This window comes from Perognathus longimembris, chromosome 18, assembly GCF_023159225.1.
Source record: "Perognathus longimembris pacificus isolate PPM17 chromosome 18, ASM2315922v1, whole genome shotgun sequence".
NCBI classification, from domain to species: domain Eukaryota; kingdom Metazoa; phylum Chordata; class Mammalia; order Rodentia; family Heteromyidae; genus Perognathus; species Perognathus longimembris.
The window spans coordinates 34,717,687-34,735,832 of record NC_063178.1 but is presented as its reverse complement, the minus strand read 5'-3'; the positions used below and the strand labels follow the sequence as shown (position 1 = coordinate 34,735,832).

Sequence of the window (18,146 nt, the reverse complement as noted above, 5' to 3'; positions counted from 1 at the left end):
CAAGTTCTTGCCTTGAGCAAAAGGAGCTCAGCAACAGCACCCCTGCCCAGAGTTCAAGCCGCAGGACTGGCAAAAGCAAGCAAACAAACATTACATTATACAACACCAAGAGTGAACCTAATGGTCTCCTGACTGTTGGGATTTCTCAGTTTGGGTGAGGTAATGTGTGGTTGAGCAGTTGGCACTTGGACTTGCCTCTTCTGTGTATGTAATATTTGTTAAGTGCTCATGTCTCGTTCCCTTTCGGTCGAGCAGATGAATTACCAGGATGCCTTGGAAAACAGCAGCCTGAGCTGAGGGCCTTTCCCTGGATGTGTCTATATATTCCCAGCTCAGAATTCTGGATGATGAACATCCCAAGGGGAAGTACCATCATGGCTTAAGTGCTTTGAAGCCCATCCGGACCACTTCCAAGTAAGAAGCTCTGAAGGTTCATGAGTCATCGACAAAGCACCAAAAGCATTTTTGAAAATTTGGACTGAGATGAGGCAGTTGGGGAGATGTACTTTTAATCAACAGAACTGTTTACTGAAGTGTATTTTAAATATTGTCTTCTGGGTGTATGTTGAAGTTTTGTGACTTGGTTTCTCTTTACAGAAACCAACACCCAGTGGACAATGCTGGCCTCTTTTCCTGTATAACATTTTCATGGATTTCTCCTCTGTCCCACGTAGCCCACAAGAACAGGGAGCTCTTAATGGAAGATGTGTGTCCTTTGCCCAAGTATGAGTCTTCTGATGTGAACTGCAGAAGGTAGGCATCTCTGGTTCATCCTGTTTTCCACATACCGGATGCTAGGCCTAAGACAGGAGGGTGTGAATTCTGCAGCTGTCCTGGGTGGGGCGGTCTCCTAGGGGTGGCTTCCCCTTTGCTCTTCTGCTTTATTTCCTATTTCACTATCATACTATTTTAAGCATGGGCTCTCTCTCTCTCTCTCTCTCTCTCTCTCTCTCTCTCTCTCTCTCTCAGCCCTGCTTCTCTTCCTGAGTCTGAAGGGAGATTTTGTGGCTGCCTTGTGACAGAATACATTTTTGTGGTAGCTGATTGTATGATTAAAATCTAGTTTGCTACTTTGCTTTTTACCACAGCATCCTTCAGAAAGGGCGGGGGCCCTGACAAAGGAAGTTATCCCTAGACTTTATTCAGGGGTAGGCCTTTTGGGGATGGAAGGAAGGGCTCTTGTTCTCATCATTTTCTGTACCTTGGAATGCTCCCTATCTGGAATAAATATGCACATACACAGAAAGGGATTTTTCTCTAGAAGGTAAATACTATGTGTATAATTTTAAAGGAGAGACTTGTATGTGCTATTTCAGAGCCTTCAGACAAAGAAACTATGGGAGGGAAGCTAGGGTGTGTCTTTTTCTCTGAGGAGATGTGTAACAGGAAGAGATATGCTTTGTTAAGACTAGAGAGACTGCGGCAAGAAGAGCTGAATGAAGTTGGACCAGATGCTACCTCCCTGAGAAGGTTTGAGTGTATCTTCTGCCTCACCAGGCTCATCCTGTCCTTCATGTGCCTGATGATCACGTAGCTGGTGGGCTTCAGTGGACCAGTAAGTTCTAACCATCCTTTCTGATGGTCTCCAGGAGCCCAGCCCTGTTCAGCTCTTAACTCTCTTGTGCAGTTACTGGGGTTATGCTCAACTTGGGGTAGTTAGCAGCTTTAGAGATACCTCCTTCTCTGTTGGAATGGGTCAGTGGATTTGGGAGTAATGGTGGCTTCCCAAGCACTGAAATGATGATGGGCTGTACTGGGAGAGAAGAAAGAGCTAATTTGCATTCCTAGGGTGGGAGTGAAACTGAACTGATCCTGGTTCTGCACAGGACTGTGCTTCTTGGTTATATGTTGATGTGAAATAACAATCTTGATCTGGGCAGATGTGTCATGGCAGTATTGTGAACATAGTCTTACTTTGTATGCACTGTGAACCAGCATGGTAACATACCAAATGCCTGGAAGCAGAGTATCATGATTAACAGTTGGCAAATGAACCCTCAAGGAGCTAGAGGATTGTCAAGGTTTTCAGAGTTTGACTTGGAGTCCATTTCAAGCTTTGGTGTATAGGGTAAGCAATGGCAAGTGTTGGGGTGTTAATCTTGGTATTTTCCTAGTCTAACAGAAGCAGAGTAGGTAAGGGAGTCTTTGACAGTTTTCTGGGCATCTGTTTTTTTTTAATTAATTAAATTTTGTTGAGAAGTTGTTGTGCAAAAGGGGTACAGCTACATAATAGGGCAGTGAGTACATTTCTTGTGATATCTTACACCCTCATTTTTCTTTCCCTTCCCTAGATCAGGTAGGCATATATACAATACCCAGTGTACCAAAAACCATATACAGTAGCCACATGGTGTACGACAAAGGAAATTCACCTAGAACTTTAAATATAGCATCAATAATAGAGTTTGCTTATCCTTGTCTTATATGATCATACATACATAGCTGTTGAGCTATTGTGATCCACTGAGAGGTCTATTTTACACCTGTTTATGTTTAGTAGTTGTTTCGTTTTAGATACGTAATGTAAGGTCGCTGACCCAAACCTGTGGAAATACCATTTGACAAGATTTTTTTGTTTCACAGACCTGTCCCCCCCCCCAACCACATTAACAGTCATATATCAAGGAGACCATACCCCTTTGTTCTCTGTGTTCTAGGTTTGTAAGACTTTTTTTTTTTTTTTTTTTTTTTTGCCAGTCCTGGGCCTTGGACTCAGGGCCTGAGCACTGTCCCTGGCTTCTCTTTGCTCAAGCCTAGCACTCTGCCACTTGAGTCACAGTGCCACTTCTGGCCATTTTCTGTATATGTGGTGCTGGGGAATTGAACCCAGGGCTTCAAGTATACAAGGCAAGCGCTCTTGCCACTAGGCCATATCCCCAGCCCTGTGTTCTAGGTTTGTCTTGCTAAACATTATTTGTCCCAGTTCTGATCATTTCCCTGCGAATAACAATATTTTATCATTTCTAATCGCTATGTAGTATTCCATTGTGTATAGGTAACACACTTTTTTAATCCATTCATCTGTAGAGGGGCATCTGGGTTGTTTCCATATTTTGGCTATTGTGAATTGTGCAGTGATAAACATGGATGTGCAGATGTCCTTTTGATACCCTGAGACCTGTTGTTCAGGTGCCTAGGAGTGGTATGGCTGGGTCATAGGGTAGGTCTATGTTGAGTTTTGAAGAACCTCCATACTGTTCTCCAAAGTGGTTGTACTAATTTTCACTCCCACCCACAGTGGAGAAGGGTTCCTCTTTCTCCGCTTCCCCTCAAGCATTTGTGGTTGGCTGAGTTCAGAGTATAGGCCATTCTAACTGGAGTGAGGTGGTATCTCAGGGTTGTTTTTATTTGCATTTTCTTTACTTCCAGGGATGTTGAACATTTCCTCATATGTTTCTTTGCCATTTTTATCTCTTCTCCTGAGAAGTCTCTCTTTAGCTCTTTGCCCATTTAATAATTGGTTTACTGGGTTTGGAGGGGGTTAGTTTTTTGAGTTCTCTGTAGATGACAAATATTAGGGCTTTGTCTGTTGCTGTGCTGGTGAAGATCCTTTCCCATATGTTTGGCTGTCTTTCTAGTTTGGTGGCTATGTCTTTAGCTGTGCAGAAACTTTTTATTTTGTGGTAGTCCCATTTGTTGAGTCTCTCCCCTATCTGTTGTGCCCCTGGGTCTATATTCAGGAAGTTCCTTCCTATGACTATACGTTCTAGCTTCTTTCCTACTCTGTCCTTCAGTAGTTTCAAAGATTCAGGTCTGATGTTGAGGTCCATGATCCATTTTGAGTTGATCTGGGCATCTGTTTTTTACACCTTCTGTGTTGCCTTACATTGAGTTTTTTTTATTAAATCTATTCTCTACATATTTGCCTTGAGGTATCAGAGCAGTAGTACTGATTATGCTGTGCATTTTCCGTGTGTGGGTAAGCTGGAGGCTCATGGTTTGAGTAAGTATATGTTTAAGATGCATGGTGACTAGGTAGAACTAATTTATAGTTTTGATTTTTCTTTTCTTTCTTTTATGTTTCCCTCCCTCCCCAACGTTTGATGCCTTTTAAAAAGTTTTGATCTCTTTTGCTGAGGCAGAGAACACTATTTTTCTGATATTTCTGGGGTTTTATATTAATTGACCAACTAACACAATTTTGTATAATTTTTATGTAAATGAAACCTTGTAACTGAGATACTATTTTATGTTATTACTGATAAAAATGTCAAACATTTTCTTAGAGCCATCTTTTCCAAGAAGAGCTTCTGTCCTTGTTTCATTACAGAGCTGGTGGCTGCTCTGATCTGTAATCAAATTCTTTCATCTGGATAGCATGGCATGGAGACAGGCTTTCTTGATTCCACTCTCCTCAAAAAAAATTCCATAGGTTTTTGGGATTGTTAATTTTTTTCCTTGAAAAAAATGCTACTTATGCATGTTCAGCTTGGTGGCTTTTAAGGTCACTCCCTTGAGCCTCAGCGGTTCAATCATGAAACAACTGGAAAAGCAATGCACACATCTATTATAATAATAATTCAAAAATTATTGCTGCAGCTGTCTTTTTGAGACCTCTTTTCTTTTTGACTGGAAATAAAAGAATTAGGCCAGTTTGAGATTAGTACCAACAGTGAGCAAATTTCCTGTGAGCAAACTTGGATCCTTTTAGGAACATTCATTTTAAATTTTTGCAGATTTTCTAAGCTGGCATGATTTCAAACTGGCTTGCCCTGTTCTTACATAAGAACACCTTCCCCAGATTACAAGCTTTCCAAGTTATTTCTTGTTTCCTCGTAGGTGTCCTTGTGACCTGTTAGCCAAACAGACCAAATAAAGCACAACCAAGCCTGTGCTTTGTGTGTGTGTGTGTGTGTGTGTGTGTGTGTATGTGTGTATGTGTGTTTAAATTCACTGGCCATCTGATGGTGGGATGATCCAAGGGTCGGGCAATGCCAGGGAGTCAGTGACCCATGTACAGTTTACATAATCACAGTGAACAGAGTACCAGAATCTGTCCAGTTAGAGATGAAGAGTCAAAACTTATAAAACTAACAGAGACATTTTGGGGTCCTTTTAGACTCAGATAGTTCTGAAAAATCCAGGCCTTTCCTAGATGTCTCTGTACAGTTGGCATCTGCCTTAGATCCAGCCACAAGAGAAAGCTGCCTCCAGCAGCACTGTCTCTTGGTGAATGTGAACTGCCCCAAGGCCCTGGGGCTAAAGACAGTGAAAAAACGTTTGAGTAGGTAAGTTCTCACCCTCCATCCTTCTCTCCATCTGCAGCTTGCTTGGTGCTGTCAGGATCTGGACTTGAGGGGAGCCTCTGTAGTGGAACCAGTGACAGAAGCTGTTCTTGAGAATTTTCAGGATGGCTGTATTCTGTGCTCAGAATGAGAGAGTCAAGCTGGGCAGAATCTCTCACCAAGAGTTCAGGTATGATAATGTTTATTCACTGGGAATCGCTTTCCACAGCCAGACAGCTATGCTGATAACCTGGAGTTTTCTCCCAGTTTGTTTAGACTTAAGTGATAAATGTGTAACTTTTTTTAAACTGAATTCTGTTTGGATATTTCAATAAAAACCTGTTTTTTCTTCTCCCATACAAAGTCATATCCACTGTCATTACTTTTGTTAAAACCCTGAGTTGGAAGTTCTTTAATCTACTGTTTCCTCTTTCCCTCCCTTTAAAGTTTTACATAGTGTTAATATTGGTTCTGTCCTTTGCCTTCCCTGCCCCTCCCCTCTGGGAGAGGCTGGTGCTCTTACTCAGTGCTGAAAGGGGCACTGTAAAGGGATGGGAAGGAAGAAGCCCAAACAACAGCCTGCTGTCCTTGCAAGCCTTTCCTGGAGACTGGTCCACAGTTCCTTGGTGTGTGAGAAAGGGCTTCATCTGGTGCCATCTCCTGAGTGCTTCAGGGGAGGAGGAAGGGCTCTGTGACTCAGGTCCATATTTTGGATGCATACTGGAAAAGAAGCCAATCTTCTTGGTAGTAAACCAGCAACCCATGCATGTGTGCAATGGGGAACCAATCATTGCATTTAAACCTAAAAATAAAAATTGGAGGGAGGGCAGAGAGAATATAGTAGTTCTCAGAATCAGAACTCCTCTATAGATCGAGTTATAGAGTATGACATAAGTCTCATTAATGAGAATATCCTAGGGCCTAGGAGACATGTGATATTAAGCTACTTTTGGGAAAACAGAAAAATACAAATTAGCTCAGAGTCTGGCTTCTGAAGATCAGCATTAGATACTTGAAGATAATTGTACCTCTGTTTCTGTCTGTGGTTCAGTGCTGGCTTATACCTGTGTTAACCTTTGCTGTAAGAAAACAAGGTAGATGGGTGGGTGGGCTTTGAGTTTACTCTTTTTCTTCCTTAGGTTGGGGGATTGGTTTGGCTTTCTTTTGCTGTGGTATGTTTTGCTTCATTTTTGCCAACCTCAACCTTAGTATTAGCTACAAGGACTTGAAAAGACTCCAAAGAATGCCAGCCCTTTTTCTTCAAGGCCTAGAATTTTATATTCCATCATGAACAGACATAGCTTCCACATAGCTTCATGTATCAACAGCACCAGTAATTATAAACAGAGTGCCTCTTTAGGGACTTTTTAGGATATTTTGTGTTTTAATTCTCTTTCCTTAGCAGCAACGTCTTTATTCCTAGAGCTTCTACTCCGGTGGAGAATCACTACAGCTTCAGGACCTGAGTGGCATCTTCCTGACGGACTGCTTTGGACTCTGGAAACATATTGCTTCTGTTTTGTATTTCCAATGTGTGTAGTTATGACAATAGCCAGAGACCAGATGACCTGTTAGATGCTAGCCCTCTGTAACTGAACTCTGTATGCTCTTGCTGTCGTACAGTGTTTGTGAGATGGTCTTTGAAGATGGTATCTTTATATATTTTTTCTTTCATTTTCAATAAAAACACATTATCTCCACCTCTTGGTATTTAATACTGTTGTTGAATGTGCCTGTGTGAGTGTGTGCCCCAGCATTGCAGGACCTCAGAGCTGGAGGTGGTCCTTAGTGGTTCTTGGGGGCTGGTGGTTCCCTCCCTGCAGGTGGTGTTAGACATATGCTACCTGATGTAACATGTTTTTGTTCTTGGGAGGGAGTGGTTGTAGGGAGGGCCTGAGGGAGGGTCTCTAGAGTTGTTTTGGTCTGCTTTGATTACCGCTTCTGTACTATTAAACTGCTGATGTTTATTTTCAGGAATGTTTTGCAAATGCACTTCTCGCTCTTCTTTTTTTTGAAATTTAATTTATTAATTGAACACATATTTTTGACAAGGTGTTGTGCAAAAAGGGTATTTTATCAAATAAACATGTTTGATAGGATACTGTTGGACCTGGGTTACTGCAGCTGAAAGTCAGGACACGGAGGACGCCAGGTGAATGAACCAAATGCATATTTTATTTTAGGAAGGCCAAGGTTTTTATACCATTTCAGAAATAGGATCATAAGACATCAGTTTACAACTTCAGGAGTAGAGATCAAGTGGAAGGATATTTTACATATCAAGGCATGTGGTATTTACTACTATAGTACTACTTACTGTAGGCACACTGTTCCTTTTTATCAAATAAGTATGTTTGAAAGGATAAAAAGAAGGGTCTTAATTTTATTTAAAGAAATGTATCCATGTGTGGAGATACTGGAATTAGGTCAAATATATACTTTTGAATAAACATGTATTTAGAATGAATTTCAGCTCATAGACAGGTCTATGTTACATTAGAAAGAGTAATGGTCATGATGGTGTCCTTAAGGAAAAAGTTTCTAATCTTGCCTGTACAATATCCTGGGTCAGTTATAGTGGGCTGGGTATCTGTAACATTTGGTCTTCCAGGAAAGATTTTTTTCATTGCTTGAACCCTGATGACTGTGGTGTGAAGCAGACTACTCTTTCTATCCTAACATAGCACTGTGACATTGGGTATGGTTGCTGTGGGGATGTTGACAGCTATGTATATTTCTCCCTATTGGCCTTTGTGGTGAAATACCTCTTGGAGTATACCCAGGCAGCAGAGTCTTATCTGCAGTATAGATTGCTGTTGGTACTAGGCCTCCTTCTGACAGAAGTTGTGCGCTCTTGGTCACTTGCACTGACTTGGGCATGGAATTACCGAACTGGTGTCTGTGTACAGGGGGCTATCCTAACCATGGCATTAAAGAAGATCCTTAAGCTAAAGAACATTAAAGAGAAGTCCCTGGATGAGGTGAGTATGTCCTACACAAAGCCCTCTTAGTGAGGACTCCTTTCCCCTGGGGTCACTTTTTGCTGAGATCCTCCTGAGACAAGTGGCAGTAGCCTGTGTCCTCAAAAGGTCTCCTCACTGCTCTTTGTATCTTTAGCTCATAAATATTGGCTCCAACAATGGGCAGAGGATGTTTGAGGCAGCTGCTGTTGGCAGGAGGACCTGTTGTTGCCATCTTGGGCATGGTTTACAATGTGATCATTCTAGGACCAACGATCTTACTAAGCTCGGCTGTTTTCATCCTCTTTTATCCAGCAATGGTGAGCAAGCCTTCTAGCCATATTAGGACAGCAATTCCTCCTTGGGAAACTAATACCTTCAAGGGAATTATAGTAGATCTCATCCTCTGATTGGAAATTTCCCCAAATCAGCTCCTTGGTTTGGAGAAGTCCAGAACTAGGCAGTATAGTCCCATGTGGGTAGGTAATCACTTGTGGGGAAGAAGTTACCTCTTGCAAAAAGCAAGTGGCATTGGCTTCTAGTAACATTACAAAAGAGGAGTCTGAGGGAAGGAGAAAGCCAGCAGGTGAATGTTGCCTGGATAACATAGTAGTGTCTGAGTTATGTCACCTCCAGTTGGTATTTTCAGTCCTCCTGCCCCTGCTTTGGTAGCCCTCAAAATCTTCAATCATAGTGAGAATAAAGAGTACTTTGTAGTCACTGCCTTACCAGAGACAAGAATTAAATAATTCTTGATTATAATGAAGTCCCTTTTATTAAAGAAAAAAGAATACAACTACATAAGAGCCAGCCTGTCCCAGAAAACAGAATTATATGCTCACAGAGTGATTTCCAGCAGGTCAGGCAGTCCATTTTGAATGAGATATGATCTTGCTTTTCCTTTCAGATATTTCTGTCATGGCTTCAGGAGAAAATGTGTGACTGCCACAGATAACTGTGTCCCGAAGATGAATGAAGTTCTCACCTATATTAAATTTATTAAAATGTATGCCTGGGTCAAAGGATTTTCACAGAACATTCAAAGTGAGTTTAAAAAGTATCCTGTGGGGCTGGGAATATGGCCTAGTGGCAAGAGGGCTTGCCTCATTTACATTAAGCCCTAGGTTCGATTCATCAGCACCCCATATATAGAAAACAGCCAGAAGTAGCACTGTAACTCAAGTGACAAAGTGCTACCTTGAGCAAAAAGAAACCAGGGACAGTGCTCAGGCCTTGAGTTTAAGCCCAAGACTGGCCAAAAAAAAATATCAGTTGCTCATGCCTGTTATTCTAGCTGCTGAGGAGGCTGAGATCTGAGGGTCAGGATTCAAAGCTAGCCCTGGCAGGAAAGTCTATGAGACTCTTATCTCCAGGTAATCACCAGAAAAGCAAGTGTGGTACTGTGGCTCAAGTAGTAGAGTGCTAGTCTTGAGCTGAAGAGCTCAGGGTCAGTGCCTAGGCCCTGAGTTCATGCCTCAAGGCCGACCAAAAAAAAAAAAATAAAGAAGTGTGTGTGTGTGTGTGTGTGTGTGTGTGTGTGTGTGTGTGTGTAGCTACTCAGGAGGCTGAGATCTGAGGATCACATTCAAAGCCAGCCTGGATAGGAAAGTCTGTGAGACTCATCTCCACTTAATCACCAGAAAACCGGAAGTGGTGCTGTGGCTCAAGTGGTAGAGCACTAGCTTTGAGCTGAGGAGCTCAGGGTCAGCACCCAAACCCAGAGTTTGAGCCGCATGACCCAAACACACACACACACAAAAGAAAAGGAATGAAAGTTTCTGGGGGAGAGACAGAAGATAGCACCAACACAATAGGGAGGCACCCCCGAACACTCCAACCAAATAGTGAGATGGGAACTCCAACACCCAACGCCCCATCAATATTCCAGCAAACTCAGAAACAAACTGAGAAACACAAGAAACAAAAAAAGAACAAACAAAGAAAAGCCTACAATCTGCACAAAACTGGAAAATCTCTGGGGTACACCCCCTCCATCCCGGCCCGAAGAGGGCCAGGCCTGGAAAGTGGCCCCTGCACTGGCGACGGGACTGCAGATCTTCAGCAAGCACGGAAGCAACAGCAGAAAAGTCCGGCCACAAGTGCAGAGACCAGACAGCAGGAGCTCTATGGGACCCAGACCATGCACAGACTGGGCTGAGCCAGAAGGCGATGTAGGACCGAAAGGAACAGGACCAGACAACAGTGAGGGAGGCCAGCACTGTGGATGGGGAGAGCCAGGGCACAGCTTTGCCACACCTCACCCTGGAAAATCTCACAGCCTTGCAGGACATACACACACTCCAGGACCAGTAAGTTCCCCATCCCCCCCAACCCTACAGGAGATGAGCTCTGGCAGAGACCCAAAACTTGACATGGACCTCATTGCCAGGGGACAAAGAATCTAGAGCTCCCTCCCTCCCCTCCCGGCCCTGAGGGAACACAAGAGCCCCATATCTAGTGGTTCTAGGTCCCTACATCTCCTGGAAGAACACAGGAGCTACCAGTGGGCAGAGCAACTCCCAACAAAGTTGCTGGGGAGACACAATAGGTTAGCAACCCCCAAAGCCCCAGCTGGGGTGCCTGACTCTGTATACACCCCCCCCACAGCAGGGACCCAGGGACTGGTGGTCATTTGTCCTCTGCTTGAGGCTTTCCCGTTTGCACAGACTTTTTGAACAACAGATGCACTCATGCTCGTGTGTAATACCAGGGTCACCTCGGCCCAAACACGCACCCCTCAGGGCAGAGGCGGATAGATCGTAGGCACCAACCCCCACCCAGACACTTGAACCTGCTTGGGGCCATGCATACTGCCCCACAGCAGAATCAAGAGAGAGCAAAAGTACTCTCCAACAATCTGGGACAGCACACCCCCAAAAGAAGCAGGAGAACTTACACACATGCACCCCCAGAAGGCCAGTGTGGGTCAGCATGCTAGCCCTCCAGCAGTAGGTCCCTGAACCCACCCTCCCGCAGGAGTGCACAGGTGGACAAGCCGCCCATCAGTGGCAACACCTGCTCTGATAGGCACACTCCACACAGGTGGGCATGCCATCCAGCAGCAGCAACACTCACTCTGAGAGGCCAGCACTCCTGATCCACAGCAACTAGCAGGGAAAGAAACAAAAAAGAGAAACGTTTCCATGTCACGCTAAATCAGTGACCTGCAAACACCCAACAGTGGCTCACAAGCGTCAGGACAACATGGCAGCTTAGCACGGATCTGCAGAGAAAGCCACAGAACCTACCCACCCCTAACTGTGGCTAGGGTAACTGTGTTGGCAACTATCGAGATGGTCACCCTCACCCATAGGGCAGGACGGTTCAACAGCAGAACTCAGAATACAAACAAGTCCCCACTGGCAGACCAGCAGGAACCAGCACAAAGCCAAGCCAAGGCCGCCACCTAAAGGCCCCTGAAAGTAAGTGCAAATGGAAATCAAGAATCCCTAACTCCTTCAAGCCAGATGCATAAATCACAAAGAAATATTACAAATTTTATGAAAGGTCAAGCCAACTCGCCAGCTCCAAAAAACAGTACGACCGAAGAGGAGATGGAGAATAAAAAATCACCTGAGGCTAACACAGCAGAAATGTTTGAAATCCTCAAGAAAAAATTCAAAAACAATTCCAGGAATTTAGAATGGAAGTTTTGAAGGATCTTCAGGAAGTCAAGAAAGAAATGGAAGCAAAAATTGGTACAGTCTACTCCTCATCTAAAGACCTTAACATCCTGAGAAACAAAATGCATGAAAAAATGGAAGCAAAATACAACTCATTAAAAGAAATTACCACACTGAGAGCTGATCAGGCAACCATAAACAGCTCACTTGCCTCAATGCAAACCACAATCAAAGCCACTTGATCATTTTGAATCTTGTGTCTCTCTTTTGGATGATGATACAGCTGATAAGGACCAGAAGATTATCGTACTTCAAGAAACTGTCAAACTCGAGGGCAGACTAACCCAGGAGATAGAGGACAGGGAGAAGAGATATAATCTGCGTATAATCAGAGTAGAGGAAGGAGAGGAGTATCAGCAGGGGTATACAACACATATTCAATAAAATTATTGCAGAGAATTTTCCCAGTCACAAAAGGGAAAACCTCACCCCACCCTCACCCAAAACAGAAGCATATAGAACACCTAGCAGACAGGACCCTAGAAGAAAAACCCCCAGATACCTCATAGTGAAGGCCTCAAATTTCAACAACAAGGAGTATATTCTGAATGCAGTCAAAACAAAGAAAGAGGAATACTACAATGGAAAAAAGATCAGAATCATGGGTAGACCTCTCCACACAAACTTACAATGCATGAAGAGCCTGGAAGAACAATATCCAAGTCCTGCAGGCCAACAACTGCTAACCCAGACTTAAATACCCAGCAAAATTAGAATTTACTTTTGAGGGAAAAAACAAATCTTTCCATAGCAAAGAGAAACTAAAGGAATATGTGAACAAGAAAACAGCCTTACAGAGAATTCTAAGAGGAGAAACCCACCCAACAGAAAATGTACAGGACCTCCAAACAGAAACAGATAGAAATTACAATAGCCAGAACCCAATAGGAAAAGCAGCTCAAGAAACACAAGAAAGGAAGGAAAGGAAAGAAGCAAAACGCAGCCTAACAGGAAAATGGAAGGGGAAAAAAAAAAAAACTACACCTATTCATGATCTCTATAAATGTAAACGGGCTGAACTCTCTGATAAAAAGGAAAAGATCGGCAGAGTAGATTCACAGACAAAACAGAGTCATCTGTTGTCTTCAAGACACCATCTTACAGCAAAGACAAAAACAGGCTCCAAATGAAAGGATGGAGCAAGATCTTGCAAGCAACTGCATCTACCAAAGAGGCAGGGGTAGCCATCCTGATTTCAGACAAGCTAGACTTCCCATTAAAATTAGTTCAAAAAGATAAAGAAGGACACTACAAATTAATACAGGGTAAAACCCAGGAACAAGATATCACCGTGATAAATTTATACTCACCAAGCAAAAGAGGCCCTAAATATGTCAAACAAATTCTTTCAGAATTACAGAATAAGATAGACCCAAATACAGTCATAGTGGGAGATTTTAATACTCCACTCTCTCCAAGAGACAGATCCAACACACAGAGGATTAGCAAGGGAGCCGAAGACTTAAGTAACACCATATCAAACATGGATCTAACAGATCTGTGCAGTTTTTCACACTACAGAGATTAAATACACATTCCTCTCAGCAGCCCATGGAACAGACTCCAAAATAGACATACATACTCCATAGTCCACACAAAGAATCTCAGAAAATAGAAGAGTATTGACAGTATCCCCTGTATTCTATCTGATCACAGTGTGCAATCAAGGTATCCCTCAATAACAAAGGATACTACAGAAACTACACAAACTCTTGGAGACTAAACTCCTCACTGTTATCTAACATTTGGGTCACAGAGCAAATTAAGGATGAAATTAACGAGTTCATAAGCTACAATGACAGTGAAAATACATAAAAAAGAAACCTATGGGATACAGCAAAGGAAGTGCTGAGGGGCAAGATCATTGCTCTCAGCGCATACATTAAAAGAATCGAAACAGAACAGGTGAATAACCTCATGATGCAGTTAAAACGACTGGAGAAACAAGAAAAAATTGAATCTAAAACGACTAGGAGGAGAGAGATCACAAAGATTAAAGAAGAGATAAATCTGACTGAGAATAGGAAGACCATTCAACAAATAAATAAAAGTAAAAGCTAGTTCTTTGAGAAAAATAAATAAAATTGACAGAGCCCTAGCAAGACTTATCCAAAAAAAAAAAAAAAAAAGAAGAGACTCATATCTGTAAGATCAGGGACTCCACCAGAAAAATTACAACAAATACACAAAATATTCAAATAATTATAACAATTCAAAACAATTATAAGGAACTATTTCCTTTAGTCACTAAAGAATGAAAATTTTACAGCAATGGATCAATTCTTAGAGAAGTATAAACTGCTCAAACTGAATCAAGAAGAAATAAATCAACTTAATAAACCAATAATCTACAGCGAGATACAGGATGTAATCAAGAGCCTTCCAACAAAGAAAAGCCCATGCTTGGATGAATTCACCAATGAGTTCTATAAAACCTTCAGTGAGGAGCTAATACCAATACTCCTCAAACTCTTTCGCAAAATAGAAACAGGGAGAAATCCCAAACTCATTCTATGAAGCTAATATCATGCTCATCTCCAAACCAGGCAAAGACCCAACAAAAGGAGAATTACAGACTAATATCATTGATGAACATAGATGCAAAGCTCCTCAATAAAATATTAGCTAACAAGATCCAGAAACTGATCAAGAAAATTATACATCATGATCAAGTAGGCTTCAGCCCACAGATGCAAGGCTGGTTCAACATCCACAAATCAATAAACGTAATTCACCACATCAACAGAACTAAGACCAAGAACCACATCATCATCTCAGCCGGTGCCCAAAAAGCTTTTGACAAAATACAACACCCATACATGTTAAAAGCTCTGGAGAGGACAGGAATAGAAGGAACATTCTTTAAAACAATAAAATCCATATACAACAGACAAACTGCTAATATATTAAACGGGGAGAAACTAATACCATTCCCCCTAAACTCAGGAACAAGTTAAGGTTGCCTACTCTCCTGCTTCTATTCAACATAGTGCTGGAATCCCTAGCCATAGCAGTAAGGCAAGAGGAGGACATCAAAGGGATCCACATTGGTAAAGAAGAAATCAAACTATTCCTATTCACAGATGACATGATCTTATATCTGAAGGACCCAAAAACCTCAGTCCCCAAACTCCTAGAAGTACTAAACCATTTTGGCAAAGTAACAGGATACAAAATCAACCCAGAAAAATCAGCAGCTTTTCTGTACACCAGCAATGTACAAGCAGAAAAGGAAATTGTGGAAATAATACCATTTGCAATAGCTAAAAAAAAAAAAAATTACCTACGGATTAACTTAACTAAAGACGTGAATGACCTATTTAATGAGAACTATAAAAATCTAAAAAGGGAAATCAAAGAGGACACCACGAGATGAAAAGACCTCCCATGCTCATGGGTAGGCAGAATCAATATAGCGAAAATGGCCATATTGCCCAAAATGTTATACAAATTCAATGCAATCCCCATCAAGGTCCCATCTACATTCTTCACTGAAATAGAGAAAACACACAGATTCATATGGAACAGCAAAAGTCATAGAATAGCCAAAGCAATCCTAGTCAAAAGCAGCACAGGAGCAATCACAATACCAGACTTCAAGCTCTATTATAGAGCCATCATATGAAAAACAGCCTGGTACTGGCATAAAAACAGACCTGAAGGCCAATGGAATAGCTGCATTCTTACAGTCAGATGATATTTGACAAAGGAGTTAAAGACATACAATGGAAAAAACATAGCCTCTTCAACTATTGGTATTGGGAACACTGGGTGGCCACATGTAGAAAACTCAAAGTGGACCCTAGCCTATCACCATGCACCAAGATGAACTCAAAATGGATTAAGGACCTCAACATCAGACCTGAAACCTTGAAACTTCTGAAGGACAGAGTAGGAGAGATACTAGAACTTATAGGCACAGGTAGAAACTTTCTGATCAGAGTTCCAGGGGCACAACAGATAGGGGAGAGGCTCGACAAATGGGACTACTACAAAATAAGTTTCTGCACAGCTAAAGACATAGCCACCAAACTAGGAAGACAGCCAACCACATAGGAAAGGATCTTCACCAGCACAGCAACAGACAAAGGCCTAATATCTGTCATCTACAGAGAACTAAAAAAAAAAAAAAAAAACACTAATCCCCTCCAAACCCAGGAAACCAATTATTAAGTGGGCAAAGGAGCTACAAAGAGACTTCACAAGAGAAGAAATAAAAATGGCAAAGAAGCATATGAGGAAATGTTCAACATCCCTGGCAGTAAAGGAAATGCAAATAAAAACAACCCTGAAATACCAACTCACTCCATTTAGAATGGCTTATACTCTGAACTCAGGCAACAACAAATGCTGGAGGGGATGCAGAGAAAGAGGAACCCTTCTCCACTGTTGGTGGGAGTGCAAATTGGTACCACCACTTTGAAGAACAGTATGGAGGTTGCTCTAAAAGCTCAACATAGACATACCCTATGACATAGCCATACCACTCCTAGGCATCTATCCTCAACAACAGGTCTCAGGATATCAAAAAGACATCTGCACATACATGTTTATTGCTGCACAATTAAAAATAGCCTAAATTTGGAAACAATCCAGATGCCCCTCTACAGATAAATGGATCAAAAAATGTGGTACCTGTACACTATGGAATGCTACATAGCGATTAGAAATGAGAAAATACTGGTATTTGCAGGGAAATGGTCACAGCTCGAACAAATATTGTTCAGTGAGAGAAGCCTAGAGCACAGATACCAAAGGGGCATGGTCTCCTTGATATATGACTATTGGGGGCAGAGCAGTAGAGACCAGGTCTGCAAAAAAACAAACTTCTTTTCAAATGTTATTTCCACGTTTGGGTCAGCGACTTTAAATTATGTATCTAAAACCAAACAACTACTAAACAAACATAAAAAGGTCTAGAATAGACATATCAGTGGATTACAATAGTTCAACACCTATGTACACATGATTCTATAAGATAAGGATAAGCAAAACAACTCCAAGGACAGGAGGATTCTATTGTTGATATTACGTTTAATATTCTAGCTGAATTTCCTTTGGCATACCCTACGTAGTTAGTGTATATGATTTTGGTACACAGGATATTGTGTATATGCCTACCTGAACTAGGGAAGGGAAAGAAAAATGAGGGTGTAACAGATATCACAAGAAATGTACTCAACACCTTAATATGTAACTATACCCCCTTTGCACAACATCTTGTCAAAAATTTGATTAATAAAAAAGACGTTTCTGGGGAAGAAAACCAGTGGTTTTTAGATGATTCGTGGTTTTTATTGTGCTGCCAGGATGGAGAGCTAGGGCTCTCGTGATATCAAAACCTGAAGAGAGTCAATACTCTGAAAGCTGCTGGTTGTTGATAATACAGAGTTCCAAAACTTGAAGCAGATTTAACTTTGTTTCATCTTGTAAGTCATTCTGCCATTCCTCCAGGACTTCCACAGTAAGGAAAGGAGCCCCTGGATTATCTTCCTCTAAGATGTTCATATGGACCAGTGGCTGGACCTCTTATTCTTACCCACATGATGAGAAATGATAAATGCCTAGAACTCTAGGAGATGTTACTGATTATCCAGACAGGATGGAGACAAGTGTTGGAGGCAGGACACCATCTGCCTAGCATGTGAGAGATACAGTTTAAATCCTTGCATCTCTCTCTCTCTGTCTCTCTCTCTGTCTCTCTCTCACACACACACACACAATAGTTTGAAAATTCAGAGAAGATGGTGATAGAACAAAAGCAAGTGATCCTAATGTAGGAGCCTTATGTTGTGAAAAGCATGGAAAGAATAGTTTGACATCTTTGTACCCCTTTTAATTTACATGCTCAGTGAAACAACACAAATTAGCAACAGTGACACTCTATCAGAAATCCTGGCTCTGACTAGTGATATTCATGACCCATTATCCTTTTCACCCCAAAAGACTGTGAGAGTGGCACAGAAGCAAAGCAGAAATGCTGAGGGACAAATTCATCAGCCTATCAAAGTTCTTGAAAGCACAGCCTGGCAGGTGGAATAATGGACTATCAAATGACCAGATGAGCTGGCCACTGGTGGCTCATACCAGTAATTCTAGCTACTGAGGAGACAGTGATCTGAGGACTGTGATTTTATGCCAGTCTGGTTATAACATTTGAGGATATGCTTCTAATATCCTAACCCAAACAGCACCCAACCCCATCCAGAAATACTATCCTGAATTGTCATTCCCTTGCTTTTTTTCCATGACTTTGAGGTGTTTATATAAACAGAATG

At 41.9% G+C, this 18,146-nt stretch overlaps 1 pseudogene; it reads left to right on the top strand.

Annotated features, from left to right (window-relative positions):
• Positions 1-268: 268 nt before the first annotated feature.
• LOC125366923 lies at positions 269-5,376 on the top strand (annotated as a pseudogene).
• Positions 5,377-18,146: the final 12,770 nt, after the last annotated feature.